Source organism: Drosophila mauritiana, unplaced genomic scaffold (assembly GCF_004382145.1).
Source record: "Drosophila mauritiana strain mau12 unplaced genomic scaffold, ASM438214v1 U_94, whole genome shotgun sequence".
Classification (NCBI taxonomy): Eukaryota; Metazoa; Arthropoda; class Insecta; order Diptera; family Drosophilidae; genus Drosophila; species Drosophila mauritiana.
The window spans coordinates 17852-37708 of NW_022881534.1; the positions used below are offsets into that span (position 1 = coordinate 17852).

The 19857-nt window shown below is 39.0% G+C and overlaps 1 pseudogene; it reads right to left on the bottom strand.

Moving 5' to 3' along the window:
* Nucleotides 1-2137: 2137 nt before the first annotated feature.
* Nucleotides 2138-7266, bottom strand: LOC117149937 (annotated as a pseudogene).
* Nucleotides 7267-19857: the final 12591 nt, after the last annotated feature.

Here is a 19857-nt window from a genome sequence, read left to right on the forward strand (position 1 = left end):
GTACTTTTTCACAATTTACTTTTTGGCAGCCGTAGTCTTCGCTTTCGGCTTCTTGGCAGTAGCAGAAACCGATGCTTTCTTCACCGTCTTTTTGGGTCTTGCAGACACCGCTGGCTTTGCCTTTGGGGCTTTCGCTACTACAGCCTTTGGCTTCGATGCAGTCACTTTCGCCTTTGTTGCGGCGTTCTTCGACTTTACGATTCCAGTTTTCTTGGCATCCTTGGCTTTTGCCTTCTCAGTTTTCTTATTTTCGGCAGTCTTTTTGGTAGCCACACCCTTCTTAGGTTTGGGCTTTTTGTCAGCAGCCCCAGCGGCAGTTTTTTTGGAGGAGACACCAATCTTCTTAGAGGCTACCTTCTTGCTTTGAACTTTTTTCTCTGCAGACAAAACCTTAGACTTTGCCTTCGGATCCTTGTCCTTCTTGGCGGAGGCCGACAGTTTGAAAGATCCAGATGCACCTTTTCCCTTTGTTTGGATAAGCTTTCCATTGACCACGGCCGATTTTAGGTACTTCTTGATGAATGGCGCTAACTTTTGGGCGTCGCATTTATAGGTGGCAGTGATATATTTTTTTATTGCAAGAAGTGATGAACCGCCACGTTCCTTTAAATTTTTAATAGAAGCGTCCACCATTTGCTGAGTTGGCGGATGTGACGGCGTCGCAGTGGCTTTCTTAGCCTTTGCGGATCCAGATGCCTTTTTTTGGACCACTTTCTTCTCAACTGTCGCTGGCGTGGCAGCCACTGGGGAAGCGGACGTTGCAACTGCAGAATCAGACATTTTATTCACTGAGAACACTTTTTTTCTGTTAAAAACGGCCCGCGCGCTGCCTACCAACCTCCTTTGCTCTTATGAGAATCGAGGAGGAGAGCACTTTAACAATGCTACTGACATCAGTCGTTTACTATGTCGAAGTTGGCTTGAAGTATAAACTTTTTTTAATTTTTTAGTATTTAAAATCATTAATAAAAATAAGGTTTTAATTGTTCTACACTTTTAAATAATTATTTCGTCACTTTGCATTTTTAAAAGGATGTAATATGGGTTTTGAGACTTTCAAATGTTGATTGAAGTTTTATATTTACATTTTTAACTGGACCAATTTATAACAAAACATCAATTAAAATAAGAAATATTGCAAATATTTTACTAATTCCTAATGTTTATTGAAATTGCAACGTTCATCCCTTAGAAAGACTTCTGAAAGAAGCGTATATTATTAATTAAGATACTATATTAGTTAATTTAAGTTCACATTAACCTACAGAAAAAGTTTCCTTTACGGCAGCATTCAGAAATAATTTTCTATCGTTAAAAATACAAATACTTTCTTAAATAATATAATATTAATATAATAAATAAAATTTTCTTGAATTATTAATGTGTTTGCTTAGTTAGATCAGACCTTTCATGCATATTTTCAAATAATTTGTTCGGAAATCAATCGATTTCCTCGCCATATATGCATTAGCCTCGATGTAGTCAAATAAATAAATCAAATAAAAAATAAGAAGCAACAATTTTTTTATTATCCTTTTTTAGATAGATTCCCCAACCAAATTAACCAATTTCCATGCTGAATTTTAGATAACTTTTATTTTTTACAGACGTTTGAAGGGACAGTGTCAATTGTCCCGTACGACCTCTTCAATAATATCTCCAACTTAAGTTAACACATAGAAAAAAATATAAAACAGCTCATTTTATTTTATTATTTTCTGTTATTTTATAAATATTGCTCTCATCAATGTAATTTCATTATTTCCAAACTGTCTTTCGCGGAATTTAGATTTTTTTTAGGTGTTTAAAGTTCAGCGTCCCTTGCCACGACACTTTTACTGCTAGTTTTACTGGACGTTAGCATCAAGAACAAATAAAAAATATTTATTATTGTAATAACCTCTTCTTTAATTTAATAATAAAAATAAGATTATTTTTATTCTTTCTCTGGCAGAATTACTATTTTTACGTATGATTGAAGATATTAATATAATAATAATAGAATATACATTTTGTTCTTATTTGTTTTTATTTTATAAATAGTCGCAACAGAAAATTTTATCTCATTGATTCTAGTTTGTGGTCCTGAAAAGGACCGATTATAGAGTACTACACTGCAAGTTGATGCCCTGTCAGCTTAAGCACGCTCGCCGCGAATGCGTCGCGCTAACTGGATGTCTTTGGGCATAATGGTGACACGCTTGGCATGAATGGCACACAAGTTGGTATCTTCGAAGAGACCAACTAGGTAGGCTTCGCTAGCTTCCTGCAGAGCCATAACCGCCGAGCTCTGGAATCGCAAGTCCGTCTTAAAGTCCTGAGCGATTTCACGCACCAGACGCTGGAAAGGCAGCTTGCGGATTAGAAGCTCGGTGCTCTTTTGGTAGCGACGGATTTCACGCAAGGCCACTGTTCCAGGGCGATAGCGATGGGGCTTCTTCACACCTCCAGTGGCTGGAGCACTCTTGCGAGCGGCCTTTGTAGCCAGTTGTTTGCGTGGTGCTTTTCCACCAGTCGATTTGCGTGCAGTTTGCTTGGTACGAGCCATTTGGGTTTCACAAAATTTCACGTTCACTACTTCACGTTTAAAAACACAATAAACGATCAGAGCATTTGCTACCTACTTATATAGCAATCGTGGATGGTGAAAGAGAGAGAGAAAAACAGAGGCCATTTCATTTGACGACCGAAGAACGAAACGAACATATCGTTCGTACTCTCTCGGGTTTTTGTCGTTTTACCTATAAATAGGGGCACGCCGAAACGTTGAATTTAGTTCTTTAGTGACTTTCGTGCTGTGTGTGTATAATATTATAAAACAGTGAAAAATGACTGGTCGTGGTAAAGGAGGCAAAGGCTTGGGAAAGGGTGACGCCAAGCGTCATCGCAAAGTGCTGCGTGATAACATCCAAGGTATCACGAAGCCTGCTATCCGCCGTTTGGCTCGTCGAGGCGGTGTGAAGCGCATATCTGGACTCATATACGAGGAAACGCGTGGCGTTCTGAAGGTTTTCTTGGAGAACGTAATTCGTGATGCCGTCACCTACACCGAACACGCCAAGAGGAAGACTGTTACAGCCATGGATGTTGTCTACGCTCTGAAGAGGCAAGGCCGCACCCTCTACGGATTTGGCGGTTAAAAAAACTGTAAATTCTGTACCCCTATTAAGCAATCGGTCCTTTTCAGGACCACTATTTAGTTTTTAAAAGGAGGAAGATTTTCAAAAAGTATTTAATTTAATTGGTTGGGACTTGAAAAATATGTAGATCGTAACTAAAAATAAATGTCGGTAGTTCGTACTCTTTCAGACGGAATGTGTATTTCTAACATGGCCTTGAACCGACTGAAGTGGTTTCAGACACCGCGTGTAAAGCATCACATCGTGGTGTGGGAGTATTTAAAGAAGCAAATTGTAGTTTATACCGCATATAGAAGTAAAACTGTACTACATGTCAATCTTTAAGTAGTTTTTTTTATGATTTACTATTTACAAAAAATTCCCAAGTGTAAAATTTTTTCAATTCTTTGGTAATAATTTTGTCGTCCTGAAAAGGACGGTTTGACGATTTTATGTACAAGTAGGTTTTTAGCTTATCCTTTGAAACGTTTAGGCCTTCTTCTCGGTCTTCTTGGGCAACAGAACAGCCTGTATATTAGGCAACACGCCACCTTGTGCAATTGTGACGCCGGAGAGCAGCGTGTTTAACTCCTCGTCGTTTCGGATGGCCAGTTGCAGATGACGCGGAATAATTCTAGTCTTCTTGTTGTCACGAGCAGCATTGCCAGCCAACTCGAGAACCTCAGCGGCCAGATATTCCATTACGGCAGCTAGGTAAACTGGAGCGCCTGCACCAACACGCTCGGCGTAGTTGCCCTTTCGGAGCAGACGGTGAATACGGCCCACAGGGAATTGAAGACCGGCACGGTTCGAGCGGGACTTTGCCTTTCCCTTCACTTTGCCACCTTTTCCACGTCCAGACATTTTGCTTTGCGTTTATTTCACTTAGTTCACTTTACACACGGAACACGAATGCTCGTCGAACGCAGACAGCGGAATATTTATACTTTTCCGTTTGCCGGCGCGTTCAGTTAGGGGTGGGTGACTGCTCGAAAAAAAGTATAAAGGTGAACGCGTTCGGGCCCACATCACGATAAGTGAATTGTGTTTGTGAAAATATAAGTAACGTGAACAATGCCTCCGAAAACTAGTGGAAAGGCAGCCAAGAAGGCTGGCAAGGCTCAGAAGAACATCACCAAGACCGACAAGAAAAAGAACCCGGAATTTCGTCGAAGGCGATGAGCATAATGAACAGCTTTGTAAATGATATTTTCGAGCGAATTGCTGCCGAAGCGTCTCGTCTAGCTCACTACAACAAGCGCTCGACCATCACCAGTCGGGAAATCCAAACGGCTGTTCGCCTGCTTCTGCCTGGAGAGTTGGCCAAGCATGCTGTCAGTGAGGGAACCAAGGCTGTTACCAAGTACACCAGCTCCAAATAATTGGCTCCTGTGAATGCGGACAACAATCCAAAACGGCCCTTTTCAGGGCCACAATGTTATACCAAAGAAATGCATTTTTCGATATACCAATCACCAATGAAAATGAATTTACCAATAAAACGTATCTACCCGCAATATGGGTGATACTGTTCAAATAAATATAGGTAACGAAAACTGAATGCGGCCAATATGCAAAGTAATTCAATAACGCAACGCAAGACATGAAGCGTTTTATTGTTGCTGCGAACGTCAGCTAATAAATAAGTAGAACATTTTAATACAGAAATACTATTTAAATTAAAGTTTTTTTCTCTTGCAACAGAACGTTGTAGCCCTGAAAAGGACTTGTATAAACAAATTTCAGATCTATAAATGATAAATCTAAAGTTTTGATTGCGAACATGTTCCAAATACTGTACTTTTTCACAATTTACTTTTTGGCAGCCGTAGTCTTCGCTTTCGGCTTCTTGGCAGTAGCAGAAACCGATGCTTTCTTCACCGTCTTTTTGGGTCTTGCAGACACCGCTGGCTTTGCCTTTGAGGCTTTCGCTACTACAGCCTTTGGCTTCGATGCAGTCACTTTCGCCTTTGTTGCGGCGTTCTTCGACTTTACGATTCCAGTTTTCTTGGCATCCTTGGCTTTTGCCTTCTCAGTTTTCTTATTTTCGGCAGTCTTTTTGGTAGCAACACCCTTCTTAGCTTTGGGCTTTTTGTCAGCAGCCCCAGCGGCAGTTTTTTTGGAGGAGACACCAATCTTCTTAGAGGCTACCTTCTTGCTTTGAACTTTTTTCTCTGCAGACAAAACCTTCGACTTTGCCTTCGGATCCTTGTCCTTCTTGGCGGAGGCCGACAGTTTGAAAGATCCAGATGCACCTTTTCCCTTTCTTTGGATAAGCTTTCCATTGACCACGGCCGATTTTAGGTACTTCTTGATGAATGGCGCTAACTTTTGGGCGTCGCATTTATAGGTGGCAGTGATATATTTTTTTATTGCAAGAAGTGATGAACCGCCACGTTCCTTTAAATTTTTAATAGAAGCGTGCACCATTTGCTGAGTTGGCGGATGTGACGGCAACTTTTTTCTGTTAAAAACGGCCCGCGCGCTGCCTACCAACCTCCTTTGCTCTTATGAGAATCGAGGAGGAGAGCACTTTAACAATGCTACTGACATCAGTCGTTTACTATGTCGAAGTTGGCTTGAAGTATAAATTTTTTTTTAATTTTTTACTATTTAAAATCATTAATAAAAATAAGGTTTTAATTGTTCTACACTTTTAAATAATTATTTCGTCACTTTGCATTTTTAAAAGGATGTATTATGGGTTTTGAGACTTTCAAATGTTGATTGAAGTTTTATATTTACATTTTTAACTGGACCAATTTATAACAAAACATCAATTAAAAAACATCAATTGAAATTGCAACGTTCATCCCTTAGAAAGACTTCTGAAATAAGCGTATATTATTAATTAAGATACTATATTAGTTAATTTAAGTTCACATTAACCTACAGAAAAAGTTTCCTTTACGGCAGCATTCAGAAATAATTTTCTATCGTTAAAAATACAAATACTTTCTTAAATAATATAATATTAATATAATAAATAAAATTTTCTTGAATTATTAATATGTTTGCTTAATTAGATCAGAAGTTTCATGCATATTTTCAAATAATTTGTTCGGAAATCAATCGATTTCCTCGCCATATATGCATTAGCCTCGATGTAGTCAAATAAATAAATAAAATAAAAAATAAAAAGCAACAATTTTTTTATTATCCTTTGTTATGTAATAGATATTAAATTCCCCAACCAAATTAACCAATTTCCATGCTGAATTTTAGATAACTTTTATTTTTTACAAACGTTTGAAGGGACAGTGTCAATTGTCCCGTACGACCTCTTCAATAATATTTCCAACTTAAGTCAACACATAGAAAAAAATATAAAACAGCTCATTTTATTTTATTATTTTCTGTTATTTTATAAATATTGCTCTCATCAATGTAATTTCATTATTTCCAAACTGTCTTTCGCGGAATTTAGATTTTTTTTAGGTGTTTAAAGTTCAGCGTCCCTTGCCACGACACTTTTACTGCTAGTTTTACTGGACGTTAGCATCAAGAACAATTAAAAAATATTTATTATTGTAATAACCTCTTCTTTAATTTAATAAATGTTGGGCTAACAATAAAAATAAGATTATTTTGATTCTTTCTCTGGCAGTATTACTATTTTTACGTATGATTGAAGATATTAATATAATAATAATAGAATATGAATTTTGTTCTTATTTGTTTTTATTTTATAAATAGTCGGCAACTGAAAATTTTATCTCATTGAAGCTAGTTTGTGGTCCTGAAAAGGACCGATTATAGAGTACGCTAGCGCTTTAGCTGCAAGTTGATGCCGTGTCAGCTTAAACACGCTCGCCGCGAATGCGTCGCGCTAACTAACTTTGGGCATAATGGTGACACGCTTGGCATGAATGGCACACAAGTTGGTATCTTCGAAGAGACCAACTAGGTAGGCTTCTCTAGCTTCCTGCAGAGCCATAACCGCCGAGCTCTGAAATCGCAAGTCCGTCTTAAAGTCCTGAGCGATTTCACGCACCAGACTCAGGGCCACTGTTCCAGGGCGATAGCGGTGGGGCTTCTTCACACCTCCGGTGGCTGGAGCACGCTTGCAAGCGGCCTTAGTCGCCAATTGCTTGCGTGGCGCTTTTCCACCAATCGATTTGCGTGCAGTTTGCTTGGTACGAGCCATTTCCGATTTGGGTTTCACAAAAGTTCACGTTTCAAAACACAATCAGATCAGAGCATTTACTACCAATCGTGGATGGTGAAAGAGAGGGAGAAAACAGAGGCCATTTAATTTGACGAGCAAATAACGAAGCAAACATATAGTTCGTACACTCTCGGGTTTTCGTCGTTTAACCTATAAATAGGCGCGTTCATAATAGTAATAATAGTCTACAGTACCACTTCAACCTCCGAAGAGATAAGTCGTGCCACTCAGTTTAAAGCCTCGCTTCGCGTAAGCCCAAAACCCTTATCAGCAAAATCTTGATAAACAAATATCAACCACAAAGAGAAAATAAAAAACTTAACAACAAAAACAACAATACCGCTAACCCGGGCTCAAGCCCTTAACCAACAATCATGACAGACCCACCAAACATTTACAAAATTATTTCAAAAACATACCAATCCCAATTAGGCGAACCTAAATTTATAATTATTAAAAGAAATGACAATAACTCTTTCGAATGAACTTCACCATTCATCATAAAAAAATCGGTGGACTTTGCCTGTGGAGGAGAAGTTGAGGGATGCAAACGTACAAGAGACGGCAACCTGTTAATAAAAACCTAAAACGAATTACAAGCCAGAAAACTCCTAAAATTAACAAAAATTGCAGATGTGGATGTAACAACAAGTGAACATAAAACATTAAACTTCTCTAAGGGAGTTATTTACTGTAACGACCTTAGACACATCGACGAAGACACAATTCTACAAGAACTAAAACCACAAAAAGTAACTGAAGTTAAAAAAAATAATGAAACGGCAAAACCCCAACTCTAACTCAGACATTATAATTATAACCTTTGAATCGCATAAGCTCCCCGAGGTAGTACGAATCGGTTACGAAACAGTCCGAGTACGAGACTATATCCCACTCCCACTTCGATGCAAAAAATGCCTCCGCTTCGGTCATCCAACACCCATATGCAAAAGTTTAGAAACTTGCATCAATTGCTCAGAAACAAAACACACAAACGACGGAGAAAAATGCACAAACGAAAAGAACTGCTTCAATTGCCGAAACAACCCAGAACTTGACCACCAACACAGCCCAATTGACCGCAAATGCCCTACGTTCATAAAAAACCAGGAATTAACAGCCATTAAAACCACACAAAAAGTTGACCATAAAACTGCCCAACATATATATTTCGAACGTCACGGCTTCCAAACGAAAAACACCTATGCCAAAACACTTACAAACGGCACAACTCAGAGGACAACAAACACTCTGTCACCTAATATTCACACAAATACAACCCAATCACAACACCAAAATCCGCACCACACACCCACATCAGCAGCACAAAACACTTCATCTAAGACACCAACAACCGAACCAGCCAAAACAACCTTACTATCCAACCACACCAACTTCATCACCACCACAGCTACGACAAACCAGAAGACATGGATACCGACTACACACCTACCAGAAAACCATCTACGGCATACTCATCACAACTCACAGAAGACCTAAAAATAAAAATCTTCCCGAAAGATTAGTCCAATAACCTATCCATAAACCTTAAAGCATCGAAACTAAAGGCCAAAGCTCTAAACAAAAACAAGCACACTAACAACAGCGACAGCGAATCCATATATAACCTTAAACTCTACACAAAAGCTAAACCGTTAACACTACCTTTAAGTAAGTTATAAGCTTTAATTTTCTCACAAATGTCACTAACTATAATCCAATGAAATTTAAAAGGATATCTAAACAACTACAGCCAACTCCTTATTCTAATCAAAAAATACTCCCCTCACATAATTTCCCTCCAAGAAACCCATATACAATACACTAATAACATTCCAACCCCAATAAACTACAAACTATTAACAAATATTGCCACCAACAGATTTGGGGGCGTAGCACTACTAGTGCATAAGTCAATACATCACACTGTCCTCAACATAACAATCGATATAGAAGCAATAGCCATAAATATAGAATCTAAACTTAAATTAAACATATTTTCCACATACATTTCTCCGACCAAAAACATAGCTAACCAGACACTCCATAACACATTTAACATACAACAAACACCCTCTCTAATTACGGGAGATTTTAATGGATGGCACCCATCCTGGGGCTCCCCAACAACAAATAAACGAGGAAAAATAACTCAAAGATTCATTGACAACAAGCACCTTATCCTGTTAAACGACAAATCTCCCACACACTTTTCAACACATAATATATACACACACATAGACCTCACACTCTGCTGTCCAATCCTAGCCCCCCAAGTGGAAAATACTAAACGATCTTTACGGTAGCGACCATTTCCCTATTATCACAACACTATTCCCAACAACCAATCCACAAAAATTCAACAGACCCTTTTTTAAACTCAAAGAAGCCAACTGGGAGCAGTTCAACGCACTTACCCACCAAACCAACAAGAAATACCCCAGCTCCCACAACGTAAACAAAGAAGCCGCTCTAATCAATAGAATTATTCTTTATGGCGCAAACCTCTCCACCCCACAAACCTCACCTAACACACATCCATACAGGGTTCCATGGTGGAATAAACACCTCGACCAATTACGAAAAGAAAAACAACTTGCCTGGAAAAAATTAAACCGCACTATTACTGTTGACAACATTCTAGACTATAGACGCAAAAACACAATATTTAGATACGAACTAAAAAAGAGGAAAAAAGAAGCTTCCAGCTCTTTAACCTCAACCATCCATCCCACTACTCCCTCATCCAAAATATGGGCCAATATAAGACGCTTCTGCGGACTTAACCCAGCAAAACAAATTCATGCCATCACAAACCCAGTAAACAATGAGACTACATTGGCTAGCAACGAAATTGCTAACATATTCGCACAACACTTTTCTGACCTCTCCGGCGACTGGAACTTTTCAGAGGAGTTCCGGAACAATAAATATAGAAATAACCTACATCTCTACACCCCCTCTCCAATAGCCAAACCATAGAAGAGAATATAACTTATCTAGAATTTAGCTCAGCACTACAAACATTAAAAGGTTGTGCTAAATAGAATCTCTTATCAAATGATCAAAAATAGCTCCCACACAACAAAAAACCAAATAACGAAACTATTTAATGAAATATTCAATAGCCACATACCTCAAGCCTACAAAACAAGCCTAATCATCCGAATCTCCAAGCCAAACACCGACAAAACTAAAACTTCTTCATACCGACCCATCTCTCTCAACTGCTGTATAGCAAAGACACTTGATAAAATAATAGCGAAAAGACTCTGGTGGCTAGTGACATATAACAATCTAATTAACGACAAACAATTCGGATTCAAAAAAGGCAAATCGACTTCGGACTGTCTACTCTATGTAGACTATCTCAGAACGAAGTCAAAAATGCACACCTCCCTCATCACTCTTGATTTTTCAAGAGCCTTCGATCGAGTAGGTGTGCACTCCATAATCCTGCAATTGCAGGAATGGAAAACGGGCCACAAAATAATAAAATACATTAAAAACTTCATGAGTAACAGAAAAATAACTGTCCGCGTCGGTCCGCATACATCAAACCCATTACCCCTATTCAACGGAATCCCCCAAGGTTCATCCATATCCGTGATACTATTCCTCATAGCATTCAATAAATTATCCAACATCATATCCCTACATAAAGAAATTAAATTCAATGCATACGCCGACGACTTCTTCCTTATAATAAATTTCAACAAAAACACAAATACAAACTTCAACTTAGACAATCTATTCGACGATATAGAAAATTGGTGCTCCTTCTCAAGGGCATCGCTATCCCTATCCAAATGCCAACACCTCCACATATGCAGAAAACCCCACTGCACATGCAAGATAAGCTGCAACAACATCCAAATTCCTATCGTTACTTCCTTAAAAATTCTAGGAATGACCTTAAACAACAAATACAAATGGAACACACACATAAACCTACTTCTACCCAAACTACACAACAAGCTAAATATAATAAAATGCCTATCTAGTCTTAAATTTAATTGCTACACGCATACACTACTTAATGTCGCAAAAGCAACCATTATAGCCAAACTAGAGTATGGTTTGTTTCTGTACGGCCATGCTCCCAAAAGCATTTTAAACAAAATAAAAACACCATTTAACTCCGCCATCCGTCTGGCTCTCGGAGCCTATATATATATAAATAACTTACTTTACGAATAAAATACTCCATCTATAGCAATGAAACGGGACCTTCAAATAGCCAAACTATCTCAAAACCTAACCTTCTCCAAAAACACACCAATACATAAGTTCGTTAAGCATAAAAAACTAAAAAGAAAAAAACACCAATAATAGACCGAACAATCAAGCGTACCCTAGAACTTAATCTACCCTACAAACCCGTAAAACTTCATAAATACAGGCCATCATGGACCCTCCCCAATCTAATAGACACATCACTCAGAATCCATAAGAAAGAACAAACATCTCCAGATCAATACAGAAAATTATACGAACACACAAAGAATAACCTTAAAACTCATAATTTCATATTCACTGACGGTTCAAAAATTAATTACACAATATCATTCGCCATTACAACGGAGACAGACGTCTTGAAATACGGCATACTGCCCCCATATTCATCCGTCCTCACCTCCGAAACAATCACCATCCTAGAAGCAATAGAACTTACTAAAAACCGAAGAGGCAAATTTATTATCTGTTCCGACTCCCTATCAGCAATAGAATCAATTCAAAACACAAATAATAACAACTTTTACCCAAGCAGAATACGATCGCTAATAACGCAACACGCACCTAAAATTAAAATAATGTTGATTCCTGGCCATTCAGCCCTATAGACCTTCTTAGCAAACCCAATCCAGATAACATACAAAAACTCATACTTTTCTAAATTATACCACAAAATCTAAAAACAAAACAGGCAATTGTACATAACAAGCCAGCAATTAGTTACCAAATTAGATATTAACTAAATTAAGATATAATAACTTTAATAATTGTAAATAAATATAGCTGTAAGCCACGTAGCTAATGCTATACTATCGTCTAGTCTAGTTTTGTAAACTATTCTATCTATCATAATAAATAAATAATAGTCTAAAACAGTGAAAAATGACTGGTCGTACTAAAGAAGGCAAAGGGAAAGGGTGGCCCCAAGCGTCATCGGAGGCGGTGTGAAGCGCATATATGGACTCATATACGAGGAAACGCGTGGCGTTCTGAAGGTTTTCTTGGAGAACGTAATTCGTGCCGTCACCTACACCGAACACGCCAAGAGGAAGACTGTCACAGCCATGGATGTTGGGTACGCTCTAACCTCTACGGATGTGACGGTTAAAAAAAGTGTAAATCCTTGTACCCCTATTAAGCAATCGGCCCTTTTCAGGACCACCATTCAGTTTTTAAAAGAAGGAAGATTTTCAAAAAGTATTTCATTTTGGTTGAGACTCCTAAAAATATGTAGTTCTCAATAACATTGAACTAAAAACAATAGAGAATTCTTTAGTCGAGTTCCATGACTATCAGAAAATCATTACTCAGCTAGTGTGAATGCAAACTCGAAATTTCATAATTTTTATTGGGGAATAAAATCAGAGAAAATTTAATTGTTCAAAAGTGTGGGCGTGACAGGCTTGGCGGCTTTACGGCGTTAGAGTGGGCGTGGCAAACAGTTTTTTTGCAAATCGATAGAAATTTGATTTGGGCGGTTTTAGGGCGTTAAGTGGGCGTGCATAAAGTTTTTTGGCATATCGATAAAAATTTACAAGTCTACAAAAATTTGTTTTGGGCGGTTTTAATGCGTTAGAGTGGGCGTGTTTTTTTCTGCAAATCTAAAGAAATTTGCAAGAATAATGAAAATGTGAAAAAAATCCACACATTTTGAAGAGTGTGGGCGTGCCAGAACTTTACTTAACTGTATATAAACGGAAACGCTTCGTTCTGCCTGTTAAATACTTTTCAACAAATCTAGTATACCCTTTAACTCTACGAGTAACGCGTATAATAAATGTCCGTCCTTCGAACTCTTTCAGGTATACCAATGTGTATTGCTAGCATGGATTTGTGAAGATTATACTGGTTTCAGACACCGCGTTTTAAGCATCACATCGTGGAGTACGAGTATTAAAAAAACAAATTGTAGTTTTCACCGCATATAATAGATAATGTACAAAAACCGTACTACTTAACAATCTTTAGGTTAATAGTTTGAAATATTTTTTATGAATTACTATTATACAACAAATTGCGTAGTTAAAATTTTGTTCAATTCTTTGGTAATAATTTGGTCGTCCTGAAAAGGACGGTTTAATTGACGACCTTGGGCAATTGTGACGCCAGAGAGCAGCTTGTTTAACTCCTCGTCGTTGCGGATGGCCAGTTGCAGATGACGCGGAATAATTCTAGTCTTCTTGTTGTCACGAGCAGCATTGCCAGCCAGCTTGAGAACCTCAGCGGCTAGATATTCCATTACGGCAGCTAGGTAAACAGGAGCACCAGCACTAACGCGCTCGGCGTAGTTGCCCTTCCGGAGCAGACGGTGAATGCGGCCCACAGGGAATTGAAGACCGGCACGCTTTGAGCGGGACTTTGCCTTTCCCTTCACTTTGCCACCTTTTCCACGTCCAGACATTTTGTTTTGTTTATTTTACTTTCCACACGAAACACGAATGCTGAATGCACAGAATATTTATACTTTTCCGTTTGCCAGCGCGTTCAGTTAGGGGTGTGTGACATAGACCTGAATTAACTGCTCGAATAAAGTATAAATGTGAACGCGTTTGGGCCCACATTAGGATAAGTGAATTAGAATTAGTAGAATTATAATTTTAAAAATGTGGGAAAGTAGTCCTCGACTACCCCGAGCGGATACCCTTCACTTCCTCCTTTTTAGACAAGTTTCGTTGTCTATATAGCGGCTGGATAACCCGATTTCATGAGACATAATTTGGTTAAGATATTTTCGAATATAACAGCTTTATGGTATATTTGGCATCTGTGCCAATAAGTATAAGCAACGTCGGGTCTGCGACGCCTCATAACTAAATATTCACTTTTTGAGTGAAGGGTAAATACAAAACAAAGTTTTTTATAAGTTTTTTCAAGTTTTTTTAAACCACAGTTTTTATTTTTAATGAAACAAAGCTTTAGAAAAACATAACTTTCTAGGGTTTTTACTAAATTCTTTTAAAACTTTGTTATTGAATTCATCCAAGTCGTCCATAATTAGTCGCCGGTGAACACTTATCAAAGCCAGGCCATTAAGACGACTTTCTACCATTGTACTTCGCAGACAAGTCTTTATACGTCTTAAGCTGTTAAATGATCGCTCAACTGAACAAGTTGTACAAGGTAAATCGATTAAAATCTTCAGAGCTCTTTGAATATGGGATAAAATTCATTTGCGTGCTGAATCGTATCCAGAACAGTCATTTCAGATACATTTGTTTCCTTACAGCGCCACATTTGTTGCCAAAGCTCAATTTCATTTTTAAGGCTGGGTAAATCGTAAAACTGCGAAATTATATCGCAACTTGTTATAAGTGAGTCTGTTGACATTATTTGCATTTTTGACGGATGTAAATAGAACAAAAAGTTGATACATTATTTTCATCGGAAAACCGATTATCGAGTGAGCTAATAATTGAGTCCAAGTAAGGAATAATAAATTACCTCCTCCAATACTGTGAGCTATTTTCAGCTGGATGGTTATTTCTGTGACATTGCTTGCCAAATATACGAGGAAGTGATGTCATATCCTCCTCCAACCCAATTGTCTCTGCAACGACTCTCTTAATACTTCATCCGTTATACTATCAGGATCATCTCGATGCCTTCTTAACAGTTGTATTATTCGTTTAATGTGCTGAGAGGCCTTGACCGCATCCAAAGTCGTTGATTGAAGCACGTTGAATACCGGCTCCAGCATCGCCGAGTATTTCTCAATTATCGTGAGACACATAATAAATGTTACTCTGGAAGCAGCGCTATAAAGCAAGAAGGCATTATTTCGGGTAGCAGCATTGCCATCACGTGACAACCCTTGCAATGCTTCCATTATATCGCCGGAATTTTCCTCAAAACGTTCAATAGCTTTGTATTTTTCACTCCATCTCGTTTCACAAAGCTTGGATATATTGGGAATTATCTTCCTCCTCAGAACAGACTCGCGGAAAATGTAATAATATTTTTCGTTGTTCCAATGGTGTTTCGAATATCTGGCAGTGCATTAAGGTCGTTGATGACTAAATTTAGTTTTTGCGACGAACAATGAAAATATAAAGCTTTCTTGAACTAATTGTATAATCTGTTTTTTAGGACTTCACCACAAAGGCTTCGAATTTCAACTGATCGATAGCTTGCATTTCCTTTTCTATGCTCCATATGCTTTTTTAAAACATTGTCTCCAGCGTCGATTCTAAGCTTGTATAAGTCCTCTACAATTCCTTCACCGTAGTGCTTGCCTCGCAACGCCGTCGTGGGATCCGCAAAACACAATACAGGAAATAATAGATGTTATTATCTTTATATTTTTCTGAATAACATTTTGGGAGTATTCATTTATTTGTGCGGCCCACATTCACATTCTCTAGAAATAATCTAGCAGCTTCTTGTGCCGTCTTATGAATGTGGGTTTCCATGTGTTTTTCGCTATGTTCGTGAAAATCTTTGAACTTGCTTGACGACAAAAGAACCCAATACTTCGTGAAATGAAGTTGGATTTTGCGGAAATAAAGCGCAATATTTGCAAAAGGCACCTTTTTGGCAACGTGAATATACCAACCATAGCGAATACGCTTCTAACTACGCACAGTTGAATTTTCTTTTTAAATTCTTCGCGTCCATGGAAAAATCATACGTCTTGGGCGGTGTCCAGCATTTTTTGAGCAGTTCGGCCTTTTTTTCATAGGATAAGAGCGATGAGCGTCCAACATATCGGCCAATATCGTTTTCATTGCAATCATCCTGGGCTAAATCTTCCGATAAGCTTTATCTTGCCATTTCGGTCGATGTGGCCGCAGGACCTTTATATATACTAACACCTAAGTCGGGAGCAGGCACAGACAGCTTTTCGTTTTTCACTTTTTCGTCATCGCCATTGTTGTTACTTTCTCCACCTCTTTCATCACATATTTTGTTGCTGAAAAGCCAACCAATAAAATATTTAAGAACTTTGTAAACTCAACTCCACTATAGTGAAATTTTATAGGCGCCAAAACACAAACATTGACTCATACCCACGGCATTAACCATTTACTTATTATAATCGTGGCTGCCTTATTTCAATGCTTTTACACGTTTGTTGATTTATTATTATATACATACTTACCAAAAAATGTTCTTATGCTTGTATGTGCTGGGCTTATACAACAAAATGTTTTTGTTTCCAGAAATCTTGTCACAATTGACTTGATTTGCAAACTTTGTACAACACTTAAAGGCTTGCTAGGCGCGGTGGAAATATGTAGTTGGATGAAGCTGTTACCGGCACTTTTCCAGTCAACGCGCACAAACTCAGCTGCTCAGGGGGTGCAGCTGCCAACCTGTCGACGCCCTTGCTGCATTGCTCTGAGCAAACTTTCGGGCAAATACCGTGTCACCTACATTCAGCTGTACGCTTCGACTTCGCAGATTGTATCGCTGAGCGTTAGTCTCGTGCGTCGTGGCAATCTTAGTTTTAGCGTTTTGTCGAGCTAACTGTAAAATATCCGGATATTTTAAGTCTACATAGTCTGTAAGGGTGTCGAGCTTGAGAATTAGTTCATAATCTCTTCCGTTTAAATTCATATTCTGACCGAAGCAAAGGTAATAAGGTGAGAATCCTGTACTACGGTGAAATTTAGCACTCAAGGATCCGATTATTTCGCTTAATCCCAAGTCGTGTGATTTTGTCCTACATATGCGCGCACTGCTGCCAACACCGACCTATTAAGCCGTTCGCTAGCGTTAGCCTGAGGAGATATGTGTAACGCCGAAACGAGTCAGAAAAGCCTTAAACTGAGCCGGCTTAAACTGTGAACCATTGTCTGTTAAGATCACCTCGGGCACGCCGATGGTATCAAATACGTCCTTCACTAGGAAATCTAGGATTTTGTCAGACGTAAATTTCTTTAATGGCTGTACAAGATGAAACTTTGAAAGGTGGTCGACAATGATTAATAACCCGATGTTCCCCTCCTTAGACCTAGGATATGGTCCTAATAAGTCCATGTACAGTTTTTGAAACGGTCTGTCCGACGTCATTGGTCTACCCATGGGTTGCCTAAGGGTTACGTTATCACCTTTAGTGGATTTACAAGTAGTACATCTAGATATATACGAACGGATTCGTGTGATCATACCCGGCCAAAAAGTACTTTTTAAGTTTCTGTGCCATCCGTCCCATTCCTAGATGAGCTGAGTCAACTGGATAATGTACTCGCTGTAGAACGGTATCTCTAAGAGTCGAAGGCACCCAAAGTTTCCATGATGCACTATCTTAACGTTTCCCTTCTGCTTTCTTGTCGTCAACACGCTTGTAAACATATCCATTGGATACCTGTAGGCAATTTTAATTGGTTTTCCTGTATTCTCTTGATCAAATCCAAATATTCCAATTATTTAAATTCATTTGACGACAAATCAATCATAGGACCACCATCTTGGATTTCGTTGACTACGATTTCGTCTCGCATTGAAAGTGTGTCCGCCACTACGTATTGTGTCCCTTTCCGGTGTTTAATTTCGAAAGAAAACCCTTGTAATCGGATGGACCACCTAGATAATCTCCCAGACAAATCTTTCTGTTTCATCAGCCACTGCAACGAAGCGTGGTCTGTTACTACTGCAAACTCTTGCCCTTAAACTTGTTTATTGTTTATGAACTTGTTTATTCCTCTGATCACGGCTAGGCACTCCAATTCGGTTACCGAATACTTACGCTGCGGTTTCGAGAGTTTTTCGGCCATATATGCTATGGGAAGCTCGGTTCCTTCTTCATCTGTTTTCGCCAACACGCTGCAGACTGGCATCACAAAGAATAATAAACGGTTTCGAGAAGTCAGGCGTGCGCAAGACAGGCGAAGACGTTAACCTATCCTTTAACTGGGTAAATGCTCGATCCGTTTCTTCGTTCCATTTAAACGAACGGCTTTTAACGCTCGGCGACAGAGGCATAATTCTGAACAAATCGCCTATACCATCCCGCGAGACCTAAAAATCTCCGGAGTTGCTTGGCAGTAATAGGGATTACAAAGTCCGTAATTGCTGAGATCTTGTCTGGATCAGCTTTCAGCTGCCCTTCCCCGATAATGAAATCTAAATATCTTATCTCTTTCATACAAAACTTGGACTTCGCGATATTAATTGTCAAATTAGCCTTACGAAAATATTCTGCCACTTCCTCGATTAGTTTTATATCTGATTCGAAATCATCCGAGGCGATCAGTAGATCGTCTAGATAGACTAATACTCTTGTTCTTAATATGGCGGTATGACTTGGTCCATTAATCTGCAGAGCGTTTGAGCTGCATTGCATAGCCCAAACGGCATTACTTTATACTGGTATAAGGGTTGATTCGGTATGGTGAAAGCTGTGCATTGGCGAGATTTCTCCTCGAGAGGTATCTTCCAGAAGGCATGCTTCATGTCTAAGCCGGTAATGAATCGCGCAGTCTGCTAAGAATGACATCCACGTGAGGCAATGCGTATGCATCCTTTAGGGTAAGCTTATTCAGTTCGCGCGAGTCTAAACATAACCTTGTCTTTTCTCCCTTCTGAACCAAAACACAATTACTACTCCATGGGCTTTTCGACTCTTCGAAAACGTCCATCGCGAGCATATTCTCGATTTCCGAAAACATCGCCTTTTCTTTTGCTGGTGACACCGGACAGTGCCTCTGCTTGACTGGTCGGTGACTGCCTATATCTATGATGTGCTCCATAATATGCGTACGCCCTAAGCCTTCTTTCTCGTATGATGGAAGTTTGCTTATGACTTGGCTGAGCCTATCCTGTTGATCGGTAGATAGTTCGTGGTGCACATCCTGCTTTAGATCAGGAATGATAAAGAACTCTACGGAATTTTTCTAATTGCGATATGTAATACCTACGATTAATCTCCCTTTTACCGAACATTGTGAATTATTCGCGGTTCTTATGTGTCTCGAACAGTTACGTAATTGACGTCTTTGCTGCGTTGCCTCCTATGCAACTTACTGAAGCGCCTGAATCTAATAACGCGACATATGACTAATTATCAATTACGATATCCGTATATAGTCGGCTGTCCCTGTGAAGAAATATAGCCGATATTAATCGCTTACGACTGTCGCGAACTCTTTTCCAAAACCTTCTGGCTCGTTAGGTTTACGTAACAATTTACATCTCCGAATATTCGCTTCCTAGCCCCTTTATACCGACTTAGCCTATTCTGATATGTTTCGTTTGCAACCGCGTTCTCTTTCGAGTGTTTTGACCCAGTTTCTTTGTTTTCTTGTACATCTAATGTTTTGGATGCGACAGTTGGATGTTGGCTCACGCAATTCCAGCATTTTAAGAACTTTCGCTGTAATGCGGCAACTTCTT